The sequence below is a fragment of the Lepus europaeus genome, chromosome 12 (assembly GCF_033115175.1).
Source record: "Lepus europaeus isolate LE1 chromosome 12, mLepTim1.pri, whole genome shotgun sequence".
In the NCBI taxonomy this organism is placed as follows: Eukaryota; Metazoa; Chordata; class Mammalia; order Lagomorpha; family Leporidae; genus Lepus; species Lepus europaeus.
In genome coordinates, this window is record NC_084838.1 from 96,738,604 (window position 1) to 96,752,428 (window position 13,825).

At 44.4% G+C, this 13,825-nt stretch overlaps 1 pseudogene; it reads right to left on the minus strand.

Moving 5' to 3' along the window:
• Positions 1 to 2,377: 2,377 nt before the first annotated feature.
• On the minus strand, positions 2,378 to 11,845 carry LOC133771072 (serine/threonine-protein kinase Nek2-like; annotated as a pseudogene).
• Positions 11,846 to 13,825: the final 1,980 nt, after the last annotated feature.

Sequence of the window (13,825 nt, forward strand, 5' to 3'; positions counted from 1 at the left end):
GGGAAAGCAGAGCACTCTGGGTACTGTAGTCGCCCCACACGGCCAGGAGGGTGGTGGCGCCAGGGCACTATGGGAGTTGTAGTCCATCTTCCGAAGGGAGCCTGGGTGAGTGGCAGACAAGGGAGCGGGGCTTTTCTGCGCGATTAGAATCATGGGAAGTGACTAGCGAAAAGACGCGCCCTCCAGAGAGAGGCAGAAGGGTAAGATCTTGTGGGAACTGTAGTCTGAGGCACAGAGTCTCGTTTGTTCGTTGGTGGATCTGCAGCTCCGAGAACACTGCGTGGCATGTGGTCGCTTTCAAATACATGTCAAAGTCTGGCCTACGGCGGGCTCTCAAACGTTTATCACAAAAATGAATGAATTAGTTTTGTTCCTGTAGTTATATGGCTCTGTCATCCATCATCCCTTCATCCCTTATGCTAGTACCTCAGGTGAAAATTACCCTGGTGTTTGAACGTTTTCAGACTTGTTTTAAAGTTTTCAAGCATTTCAGTTATGGCCACGTATTAGAATTTATTGCAAATCTAGATAAAGGAGCCTGTCAAGCGAATTCCAAGTTTTGCTCTTAGGAAGGCCAGTTTATAGGGGTAGATAATAATTGTTAGATTTGATGCAAAAGAAAATTATGTTTGGTTAAAGGTAGGCTTGATTGACAGTTGGGTGACTGGGCGTTCAGCCTCTTCAGAGTTTATCAGAAAAGCGCTTACACATTTTATCAGGTATGCTAATTTATTCTCAGAAGTAGGGTGAGCATTACATCCAGGAAAAAAAAAAAAAGTCCCAGACCAAGTTTGGTACATGTTGTGGTTGTTGTTGCTGTTTTTAAAGACTTATTTATTTATTTATTTATTTTTGTTTATTTGAAAGACAGAGTTAGAGAGAGAGCAGAGAAAGAGAGAGGTTTTCCCTCTGTTGGTTCACTCCCCAACTGGCTGCAATGGCCAGGGCTGTGCCGATCCGAAGCCAGGAGCCAGGAGCTTCTTCTAGGTGTCCCATGTGGGTGCAAGGGCCCAAGCATTTGGGGCGTCTTCTACTCCTTTCCCAGAGATGCATTAGCATGGAACTGGGTGAGAAGTGGAGCAGCTGTGACTCGAACCAGCACCCATATGGGATGCTGGCACTGCAGATGGCTTTACCCGCTATGCCACAGCACTGGCCCCTGCTGCACTCTTTAATTTGAGTTAACTTGGAGGAAAGCTGAGATTGTCACATCTAGAAGCTAAGAGTATTTTGTGAGGGAATGTCCTAGCATGGAATTTAAGCCATTAAAGTAGATTGTAAAGGAATTTTCACTTTTAGCATTATTATTTTCTTCCTCCCATTTCTTTTGTGTTGATATTAATGTTCTTTTTCTACATTTTTTAAATAGGGTTTCAAGTTACTAACCTTTCTCTTTTTACAGTATGTTCACCTAAGGCAGTGGTTTGCAAACTTAAGCATGCATTATAACTTGATAAAATATGGTTTTCTAGGGGCCAGCACTGTGGTACAGTGGGCTAAAGCCCCAGCCTGAAGTGCCGACATCCCCTAAGTGCTGGTTCTTAGTCCTGGCTGCTCCTCTTCTTCTCCTCCTCCTCCTCCTCCTCCTCCTCCTCCTCCTCCTCCTTCTCTTCCTCCTTCTTCTTCTTTTTGACAGGCAGAGTGGACAATGAGAGAGACAGAGAGAAAGGTCTTCCTTTTCCGTTGGTTTACCCCCCAAGTGGCTGCTGCGGCCGGCATGCTGCAGCTGGCTCACTGCACTGATCTGAAGCCAGGAGCCAGGTGCTTCTCCTGGTCTCTCACGCAGGTGCACGGCCCAAGGACTTGGGCCATCCTCCACTGCACTCCCAGGCCATTGCTTTACTTCTGATCCAGCTCTCTGTCATGGCCTGGGAAAGCAGAATATGGCCCAAGTCCTTGGGCCCCTGCATCTACGTGGGAGACCCGGAAGAAACTCCTGGCTCTGGACTTCGGATCTGCTCAGCTCCAGCTGTTGTAGCCATTTGGGGAGTGAACCAGGGGATAGAAGACCTCTCTCTCTGTCTCTAGCTCTCTCTGTAACTCTGTCTTTCAAAGAAATAAAAAATAAATCTTTTAAAAAATATGGTTTTCTGGATCCCAAGTAGTAGACAAAGATGGAATTCCTGGCTCTTGACTTTAACCTGGCCCAGACATAGTTGTGGCTATTTGGGGATTGAACCACTGGATGGAAGATACCTGTCTTCTTTCTCTCCCTCTCTGTCACTCTGCCTTTCAAATAAATAATTCCAAAATATCATGCTTACTGTAAAAAAGGCATAGCTCATGGAACCAAGTGTATAAAGCTACAGTAGTTGAATATCAATCTTTAAAGATTGGCAGTATTAAGTACTGGACACAGCTGTGTCTCCCTGCGAGGCTAACACATACCCAAGATCTGTCTGCTTTATAGTTGATTATTTTATCCCTTGATATCTTACAGGATTTGAACCTGCAGCTGGGTAGCATGAAGACTTTTCTTCAGGTGCTTGCATTTGGATTTGGAGGTTAAGAGGCTCTCAGGATTCTCACTGCTCATGGTGTGCTCTTTACTTTCCCCACTGAAAAAAAGTATTGAGGATGGAGGATCAAGAAGTTCTGGATCACGCACCAGAAAGAGAAGCTTCTGTTCCTTCAGCCAGACATTCTGCTGCAGCCAGTTTGCCCTCTGCTAGTCCCTCACAGACACAAAGCTCAGCTTCCCTCTGCTCCAGTCTCTCTTCTCTGGCTTTGAAGGCTCATTTTGGCTCCTGTAACGGGATCTTCCTTCGGTTCTGCTCACTCACTACAGGGCTGGAATCCTGCAACTTTCCTGGCTCTCCTCATCCTCGCCTCTTAAGATTTATTCTTTACTCTTCCACAGCCAAGTCTGCTATCTAAGGATTCTGCTGAATTTCTTCAAAAGGAGGTCAGTGATAATCCCTCAAATTTAATATCCTTGTAATAAACATCATTTGCCAGGTTTTGCCTTCTCGGATCTTCCCAGCTAGTTCTTTCTGGTGGAAAGCTATAAACTAAGGCGTCAGTGCATGCAATTCATACATCAAACAGCCCAGTGACTACTTACCTGACTTCTCATTGTAGGACACAGGGTTCATTTGTTCAGGAGACATGTAATAAGGTGTACCAGCCAAGGTTTTTGAAAAAGTGAATCATAGTTTAATATTCTAGCAACTCGGAAGTCTCCAAGATGTTTTGCCTGCCATCAGGAAAGCACTGTTTGGTTTCATAACCCTGTGCAACAGTGTGACCACCATCACTCACTCCACCTATGACATTCTTTCAGGGTAGACCAGATGACTCAGAGTCAACTGAACTGGCATACTAAGAACAAATTCTTCATCTCAGTTGTGTCTTTCCTTGGTTCCCTTTGTAATTACTCTAGGCAGGCCTCCTCCTTCACAATATTCCATTAAATGTAGAGTGTCATGTTGGGTTGGCCAATAATTTAATTGTAATAATGGGTGACATTCAGATGTTTCAGTTCCCAAAACAAATTCACTTCAGGGACAGGCATATGCTTTTCAGCTTCTGTCATGGGGCCACAGTCAAGTGTTTTACAAACTAATATCTAGGGCAGATGACTGAATCTGTTGGGTGCCCACAATCCCTGTCCTTTCTGTTCCCATTGGCGGCCAGAGTGCTCCTCCCTGGGCTCATTTGATTGTTCTCTGTGCATAGCACACGGTCTGTTTGATATAGATTTCTTTAGTGTTTGATGACATTTGCTTGATATACTACGACATACAGTCAAGTAATTCTTCAAAGCTATTATTTCTTCAAATATTACCTTTCAATCTGTTCCCTCCTTCCACAGCTGCTGTGTTTGTGCTTTCCAGTCTTCATGACTATTAGTTTGTCATTTTTCTATGCTTTTAACTGAACTTCATTCTAGTTATAGCTTCTAATCTATATGTTCTCTCTTCAGGTGTGTCTAATCTGATATTGAATTATATATTGAGTTTTTGCTTTGAATAACTTCAATCCTCATTTCTGGAAATTATATTTATTTTCTTTTCAAAGATTTGGATTCTTTTATAATGTCTTATTATTTATGGTTCTAAATTTTTCCTTTATAGCTTTAAAACTTTTAAAATATGCCTACTCAGTACTGTTCATCAACTTGCGGCATTTATAAAGATCTTGAGATTTTATAATCTTATTTTTTGTGTCTTTTGCCCCTCACTTAAAGAATTGTTTCCTTTGTGCTTTGTAATTGTGAAATTGGAGATCATCTTTGCTGAGCACCAGCTGTGTGAATATTGTGTGTGCATATCATGTACCTTCTTAAGTGTTTTCCAGTGCTTCTGGAAGGTCAGGCATTTTTATTTATTTATTTATTTATTTGATAAATGTGAATTTACAAAGTACAACCTTTGCATTATTGTGGCTTTCCCCCCCAAACCTCCCTCCCTCCCACAGCCTTCCCATCTCCCGCCCCCTCTCCCATCCTGCTCTTCATCAAGTTTCATTTTCAATTATCTTTATACACAGAAGATCAACATATACAAGTTTCAACAGACTGCGCCCACACAACTGCACAAGATATAGAGCACTGTTCGACTAGTAGTGTTATCGTTAACTCTCATAGTAAAACACATTAAAGACAGAGATCCTACGTGGGGAGCATGTGCCCAGTGACTCCCGTTGTTGATTTAATAATTGACACTCTTATTTATGACGTCAATAATCACCCGAGGCTCTTGCCATGAGCTGTCAAGGCTATGGAGGCCCCTTGAGTTCACCAACTCTGAACTTGTTTAGTCAAGGCCATATCATAGTGGAGGTTCCTTCCTCCCTTCAGAGAAAGGTGCCTCCTTCTTTGATGGCCCGTTCTTTCTGCTGGGGTCTTGTTCCCCGAGACCTTTCATTCAGGTTGTTTTTGCCACAGTGTCTTGGCTTTTCATGCCTGTGAGACTCTCATGGGCCTTTTAGAAGGTCAGGCATTTTAAAAACATCCTATAAACTAAGAACCAGGCACCCAAAGAGTATCATATACACAGAACCAAGTTTTACATCAGTTTCTTGGCTTGGTGATTCCCTAGTAGCATCAATTCAATTCAATGTCATTACCCCTATCAATTCTTAAAAGAAAGTTTCATTTTCTTACTCAGGGTAAACATAAGAACCTTCCTTGTCATTTTCCTTTGCCAGTCAGTGGATTTTTTCCCATTCTACCCTTTCTATACCATTCTACCTGGTATAATGGTACCTTTATGGCTTTATGTGAGGTTATAGGTTTCAATCTCAGTGTTTCTTTGACCCAAGATCATATCTTCTATCCCTATGTGGGTGTTGAACCCTCAACTTCCAATTAAACATGGCAGATTTAATACTTCATGATAGTAAAGGGGAAAAAAAGTCAGAGAAGAAGTATTTACAGCGCTGAAATTTTGTACGGTGGAAAGTAGATGGATGAGAAGTGATTTAGCAATCAGAGAATGTGGAAACCTAAGCCAGCAATAGAGAAACTCAGACTCCAGCTAATTCCCAGGTAGAATCATGAAAGACCTAGAATGTAACTCTCAAAGTAAATGAAGATGATGCTAAAAGCAAGATTATTGTTTGAAAATGTAGATAGCAAGAAGTTAGATGTCCTCGTCTTCCACCCTGGCAGAAGATTAGAGGTTTAGCAGCCTTTTGACTGGGAAAAACCAGGCATAGCAAGGACAGGGACCCTCTGTTGCGTACAAGGGAGTTGATTCAAAGTATACATATTGGATAAAGACATCCCAGCCTGTCTTCCCTTGACTGAGAACCTTTGTGGCCAGGCTTATACCCCCCAGGCAGGAGTTTGGGAGTCTTCCAGCTCAGCAAAAGGAGAGGCTGATCAGACCAAAAAAGAGAATCTCTCAGAGGGGTGAGGTCACAACAAAAGGGTGCAGTCAGGTCACCACACCCATGCACAAAGCTTCTGGTTATATTTTAGTGAACTGTTCCTAAATATGAGTAGATGGGCAGTTATGTATAGATAGTTGAGCAACACCTATAAGAGAAAGAGACTAAAACAAAAATGAAAAAGAAATAAACAGAGATGAGTGTGAAACTTGAAAAGAACTTTTAGAAATGTTATTCCTCGGGTGATAAGGGAAGATATCGTATTCATGAAAAAACAAGGGGCTAGGGGAAAAAAGGGGCTAAGAACAAAAAAGTGTGGGCCAGCGCTGTGGCATAGAAGGTAAAGCTGCTGCCTATGATGCCGGCATCCCACCTGGACACCCGTTTGTATCCCAGCTGCTCCGCTTCCCATCTTGCTACCTGCTAATGTGCCTGGAAAGGCAGCAGAAGATGGCCTAAGTCCTTGGGCCCCTGCACCCACCTGGGAGACCTGGAAGAAGCTCTTGGCTCGTGGCTTGGGCCTGGCCTTATGCTGGCTGTTGTGGCCACCTGGGGAGAGAATCAGCAGATGGAAGATATCTCTCTCCCTCCCCATTCTCCCTTCCCTCCCTCTATCCCTCTTTCTCTCTGTAACTCTTTGAAAATAAATAAAATCTTTTTTTAAAAAGGAACAAAAAAGTGAAAATGTGAAAAGGCTGAACAGTAAGAATTCAAGAAAGAAAGAACAAACAAAATAGATGGAGAGAGATTATTATTAAAGATAAATTTTAAAAGGATTTCCAATAACAGAAAAAGATGTGAGTTTCTGCAGCAAGAGACACCATCCACAGCCGGCACAATGGATTTTAGCAGCAAGTCACTGGGCAGTCCTAGGACACCAGGAGCAGAGACAGAATTCTGTAACCTTCCAGACACAGAAAGCTCAAAGGCTCCACAATCCAATGGCACTGGATGACTCACCCTTTAAAATATGCATTTAAGATTAGTTTGTTAGGGCTAGCATTGTGACACAGTGGGTTAAGCTGCTGCCTGTGATGCTGGCATCCCATGTGGGAGACCTGGATGGAATTCCTGGCTCCTGACTTCTGCCTGGCCGAGCTCTGGCTGTTTTAGGCATTTGAGGAGTGAACCAGCAAATGGAAGATCTCTCCTTCTCTCTTTGTCTCTCCTCCCCACCGCCCCGTAACTCTGCTTTTTAAATCAATAAAATAAATCTTACAGAAAGATTGTGTTGGGGCCAGTGCTATGGCGTAGAAGGTTAAGCCTTTGCCTGCAATGCTGGCATCACATATGAATGCTGGTTTAAGTCCCAGATGCTTCACTTTTGATCCAGCTCCCTGATAATGTGCCTGGGAAAGCAGCAGAAGATAGCCCAAGCCCTTGGGCCCCTGCACCCAACTGGGAGACCTGGAAGAAGCTCCTGGCTTCTGGCTTTGGTCTGGCCTAGCCCTGGCTGTTGTGGCCATTTGGGGAGTGAAGCAGAGGATGGAAGATCTCTCTCTGTCTCTCTCCTTCTCTCTGTATCTCTGCTTTCAAATAAATAAGTAAATCTTCAAGAAAATTGTATTATGTTTGCACCAATCATTTCTGGATGTTTGTGTTGGGAATGGGGAGGGTTCATATAATAGAGTTGGATTGCATTTCCTCAATAGCTAAAATATGAGTCCCATGAAGGCAGGGACCCTATGTTTTCATGCATGTATCCATGTCCTTAGAACATTGTCTGAAAAGTATTAGGTATTAATAAATAGTTGTTAGAGGGATTGCAATGGTTTGAATGTGTTGTAGACTTAATCCCCAAATTGATGTTTTCCAAGTTTTTTTTTTTTTTTTTTTGAGTGGCAGAGAGAGACAAAGAGAGACAAAGAGACAGACAGATGGAGCTTTCATTTGCTGGTTTTCTTCCCAAATGCCCTCAATGGCTGGGGCTGGGCCAGCTGAAGCTGGGAAGTGGGAAGTCTATCCAGGTCTCCCAGGTGAGTGTCAGGGACCCAACTACATGAGCCATCACCTATTGCTTCCCAGGGTCTGCATTAGGAGGGAACTGGAATCCAGAGCAGAGCTGGAACTTGAAGCCAGGCACTGTGATATAGAATACAAGTATTCAAAGTGGCATCTCCACTGCTACCCACTCCAGAAAATCATTTTTGTCACCTTGCAATTATGTAATTATTCTACTCTCCCAATTGACTGATAGTCTGCCTGACTGTTGAATTCTAGGTTGTCAAGAATTTTCCTCCTGAATTTTGAAGGCGTTTCCCTATTGTCTTCTGAGTTCCAGTGTCATTATTAAGAAATCTAAGCCATTCTGACTCCTGATCCTTTATTTATGACTTGTTTTTCTATCTCTGGAAGCCTAAAAGATCTTATAATCCCTAGAGTCATGAAGTTTCATGATATGACTGGATGTGGGTTAATTTCCACCCATTGGTGCTGGGCACTATGTGGGCCCTTTTAATCTGAAAACCTGAGTCTTCAATGTTTGGCAAGTTTTAAAGAATTGATATTTTAAAAATTTAGGGAGGAGAGGTATTTGGTGTAGTGGTTAAGAGCTTCCTGGTGATGGGAATCCCAAGAGGCAGCAGGTAATGGCAAAGTACTTGGGTCCCTGACACTCACATGGATGATAAAGACTAAATTGTAGGCTCCTGGGTTTGGTCTGGCCCAGCCCAACTCTTGCAAGCATTTGGGGAATTAACAAGTGGATGAGAATATTCTGGCTCTCTCACTCCTCTTCTTCCTCTCGCCCCTTTCAAATAACATGAAAATAAATAAATAAATAATAATTTAAAAATTTCAAATAATGTTCTCTCTTGTTTATGTTTTTTCTCTCTTCTTGAAATTCCCAAGTTAATCTTCTATTTTTTCCCCCCATGTTTTCTCTATTTCTTGGTCTATTTCTATTTTCTCTATTTCTTAGTCTTTGCTTTTCTTTCTGGGAATTTTATCTTCAACCCTTGCAATGAGTTTTCTTTTTCTTTTCTTTTTTTTTTCTTTTTTTTTCTTTTTTGACAGGCAGAGTGGACAGTGAGAGAGAGAGACAGAGAGAAAGGTCTTCCTTTGCTGTTGGTTCACCCTCCAATGGCTGCCGCGGGTGGTGCGCTGCGGCCTGCGCACTGCACTGATCTGATGGCAGGAGCCAGGTGCTTCTCCTGGTCTCCCATGGGGTGCAGGGCCCAAGCACTTGGGCCATCCTCCACTGCACTCCCTGGCCACAGCAGAGAGCTGGCCTGGAAGAGGGGCAACTGGGACAGAATCCGGTGCCCCGACCAGGACTAGAACCCGGTGTGCCGGCGCCGCAAGGCGGAGGATTAGCCTAGTGAGCCGCGGCTTTTCTTTTTTTTTCTTTTTTTTTTTTTTGACAGGCAGAGTTAGACAGTGAGAGAGAGACAGAGAGAAAAGTCTTCCTTCTGTTGGTTCACCCCCCAAATGGCCGCTAAGGCCAGTGCAATGTGCCGATCCAAAGCCAGGAGCCAGGTGCTTCTTCCGGGTCTCCGATGCGGGTGCAGGGCCCAAGCACTTGGGCCATCCTCCACTGCCTTCCCGGGCCACAGCAGAGAACTGGACTGGAAGAAGAGCAACCGGGACAGAATCCAGTGCCCCATCCGGGACTAGAACCCGGTGTGCCGGTGCCGCAGGTGGAGGATTAGCCTAGTGAGCTGTGGCACTGGCCGCAATTTTTCATTTCTTCTTTTCAGTTTTAATTTCTAAGATCTCAGTTTTTCCCCTCAACTCTCTTGCTCTTATGTTTTTATGGTTTCAGTATCTTGTCTGAGGATTTCAAATACAGGAGCAGTTTCTTGTTTTGTTTTTTGTTGCTGTTGAAATGTACTCCCCTCCTGCAGAGTTTTTGTTTTATCCAGATTACTTATTTCTGTTAGGTTTGGTCTCTTGTTTTTCATATGAGAGGCTGAACTCTGCAACTGTTGGTTCATTTTTATAGATGTGAGACTGAAGATCTGAAGGGATGCTCTGAGGTCATGGGTAGGACTCATTAATTGTGAAATTGATGTAGGATGATCTGCCTGGAATGCTTCACTGAAAAATCTATGGTGTTACAAAAACCAGTATCTTTAGGTCTTTTCTTTTAGTCCAGTTAGATTTCCAGGAAGATACTTAATCTTTTGCCTGGATGGTAAAATTTTCCGATCTTTCCCCACTGTTAAAGGAATAGTCCAGTATGGCACTCACTGTAAGATCATGCAGGAACAGAATTCCCAGACTCTCAGGTTAAGTCAGGCGAACAAATTTATTGTAGCCTAGAAGTGATGTATGTGTCCATTTGTGGATTTTTTTGTTGTTGTTTTTCTGATAGAAGGGCACTAGTGCAGATTTAAAAAAATGAACCATGGCCATTCATTTAGGCTTTTTATTCACACCAATTATTGTTGGCATTCCCCATTAATTACTTACATCATTGGATATAACAGTTGAACTCTTCTATAGTTGAACTTAGACCCATATGGTCTACAACTATTGTATCACCAAGTGTACCTACTTAGAGTACACTGACTACGCCCATCCTGTATCCACACGTTCCCCGGTTCTTCTGTGTTCAGTCTGTCCACACCTGATGCACGAAGAGAGACCTTTTGTGGGTTGTGCCGCTTCCCACTGGAGAGAATAATGTGACACAGCTACACCAACCAGAAAAGGAAAATTTGCCCAAAGATTTCATAATGCGATTGGAGGACACTGAATTTGTATTTGTGAACATATTTACTATTTCCTGGGCCTCCCGCCCTCACCTCTTCATGATCTGATTACCAGGTAGTTTATAATTTACGTACCCTTTCGTTAAAAGGTGTTTTCATTTTTACTTTCACCTTTCTGGTGAATTACGAAATCATAAAGTTCCTGTTCCAGTTTACTCAGTGAATTATCATCAGATTGGTCACTGACGTGGAGGGAAATTTCACTTTATACTCATATATTTACTTGTTATTTTTACCAATTCATAATTCTTTTTCCATTCTTTGCCCCAGTTCTTCACTTGTGCTTTATCAAAGCAAAGTTCAAAATGCCTTAGTTTATGTATCAGATCCCTTCTCGGGCGACATCACCAGATATAGTGTGTGTGGGGTTGTTGGCCCATTTATTAATGGACTGGTACCGAGCCCCATTACTTTTGCTCATCATTTGGCCCTGCCTCCGTGGAGTTACGTGATGGGGAGCAATTATCATGAGAGTAAATGGCTTGTGATGGACTTGAAGTCTTCCTCACACACATTCCCAAGCTATAAAATGAGGGGTCAATTCCTCCATCCGTTTTTTGACCTGCTGCTTGGGGGGAGATGGGCAAGTTGAAAGGACTCTTTTATACTTGGATTATAAACCCATTCTTGAATCACCGTGGCTGTGAAATTGTGTTCCAAATCAGCGGCTAAAGAATCAGGGATGCTGCACTCTGCACTGGGTCCTAGGAGTTGATCCCATAGCGGTTGCCTTTACTGAACTAAACTTTAGTTGTGAAGACAGATTTTGGCTGGGATAAACTGGGCCCCAGTGAGATATAATCTACCTTTCAGTAATGGGTGGGGCACTCCCCTGGAGGCACAACAGCGGAGAGGGCAAGGCCAGCCTCCCAAGGCCGCTGGAAGCAGCAGGCTGGCTGTGAGCGACCTTGGACACCTGCCGGTGTGGAGGCAGTGTCCACTCCTCCTAGGTTGCTCTGTTCGTGTGTCTACTTGCCTGCCTCCCACATCCTGTCAGAGTGTCTACTGCTTTGTTCCACGCATTCCTTACCGGGGAACTGATGGTATCCACGTCAGGAGCTAGCAGCCGAATGTTGTCAGAAACGCAGGTTGATTGCCAGGAGCCCAACCAGTGGACTGAACATTGACCGCAGCCCACGAACTTGAATATGCCAGAGAAATGTTTCATGTCTACAGCACAGGTTTAAGTCGCAGAGACTACCTTTAATTCTGCCCACTGGGGTGAGGCCCCTCATTCATCTGCCGAAGTATCCCCTCCCCGGTACGGTGGGGCTAGTGAGAAGACTGCCCCCCATGGCGGTTTTAGAAGTGACGATGGCTGAGGACCTTCAAACCCCCAAGACAGGGCTTGCTCGGCAATGACGCAGCGAGCCTGCAGGGGGCGCGCGTGCCCAGGGCTGGTCTCCGCAGCGCGGGGAGGCGGGGCCCATGTGCGTGGGGCTGCGCTTTGCTATCCCGGGAGTTCTTCTTCCTTCACAATGGAGCTTGCGTTTGCTTGAGCACAGCTTGGGACACAGAAATACTCGAGGTTCCTTAAGCAGCTGATAACCGACATTCAAAGGAAGCACAGTGGTCTGGCTCCTGAGGACCAGAGCCAGAGGTCAAATCCTTGCCGTCTCCTGAGAAATCCCCCAAAGTCTCCAGCTGCCGTTGGTTAAAGAGACAGACCTTGTGTCTTTCTTCCTTTCTTTCTTTCTCTCTCTCTCTCTCTCTCTCTCTCTTCTTTCTTTCTTTCTTTCTTTCTGAAGATTTATTTTATTTATTTGAAAGGCAGAGTTATAGAGAGGCAGAGAGAGAGAGGAGAGAGGTCTTCCATCCGCTGGTTCATTTCCCAGATGGCCACAAAGGCCAGAGCTGTGCGATGGGAAGCCAGAAACCTCCCCCGGGTCTCCCACGTGGGTGCAGGGACCCAAAGACTTGGGCCATCCTCCACTGCTTTCCCAGGCCACAGCAGAGAGCTGGATAGGAAGTGGAGCAGCTGGGACTTGAACTGATGCCGATATGGGATGCCGGCACTGCAAGCAGCAGCCCCACCCATCTCACTGAAGTGCCGGCCCCACACCTCGTGTTCTGATCGATCCATGAGGGGAGCCTGTCTGTAAGACTCTCCGGGCAGTGGGTGATTCAGACCCTGTACACATTCTGATTCCCTTGTAATGACCCAATGCCCAGATATGGGCTGCTGTCCATATCTGGGCCTGCTGTCCGAGTGGAAGAGGGCTTGAACCAAAGCCTTTGCTGGGTCCAGAGTGAGCTCCTGTAGAGATAGAGCCAGACTATGTTGGAAGGCTCTGGAATTTCTGTGTTCGTCCATTTTAAGTGGAAAAAATCCAGAGAAGACAGAAGTTCAGGCTTAGCTGTTTCTGAATTAGCCCCAAATGATGTGTCTCATTGTATAGATTAACTTCAATATCTGAATTTGGTCACCTAGTAAAATCATGCCATATCAGTGTATAGCACCTTGCTGGACAATTGCTGTCTCAGTGTGGCAGAACCAAGGGAATTGCCAAATGAAAGCTGGCTACAAGGACAGTTGTCTGATTTAGCAAATACTGCTATAAGGCAGCCAGTTACATTTGAATTTCAGAGATTTAACAAGTCATTGTTTTCGTTATCAGTATGTCCCCAATATTGCTTAGGATTTACTTCTACTAAAAATTCATTTGTTCTCTTTTGAAATTCAAATTTAAGTAGACACGCGGTCTTTTATCTGGCAACCCTAATACTAAAACAAACAAATCTCAATCTGAAAGACCTTAGACCCTCAGTACTACCCGGCAGAGATAAATCGCTACTAAGAGTTTTGGACAGGGCTGACTTTTGGTGCAGTGGCTTAAGTTCCTGCTAGGGACAACCCCATCCCATATGGGAGTACCTGCCTATATCCTGGGGGGCAGCAGATGATGGCTCAGGTGCCACCCGTGTGGGAGGCCCAGATGGAGTTCCTAACTTAGGCTTGACCCAGCCCTGGTTGTTGTGGACATTTCAGGAGTGAACCTGCAGATGGATGATCTCCCTTTCTGCCTTTCAAATAAAATAAACAAAAACTTAAAATAGAGTATTGGGCTGAAGGGAGGAAGGAACCTCCACTGTGACACGGCCTTGACTAAACAAGTTCAGAGTCGGTGAACTCAAGGGGCTTCCATAGCCTAGACAGCTCATAGCAAGAGTCTCGGGTGATTACTGACGTCATAAATAAGAGTGCCAATTGTTAAATCAACAACGGGAGTCACTGGATACATGCTCCCCACGTAGGATCTCTGTCCTTAATGTGT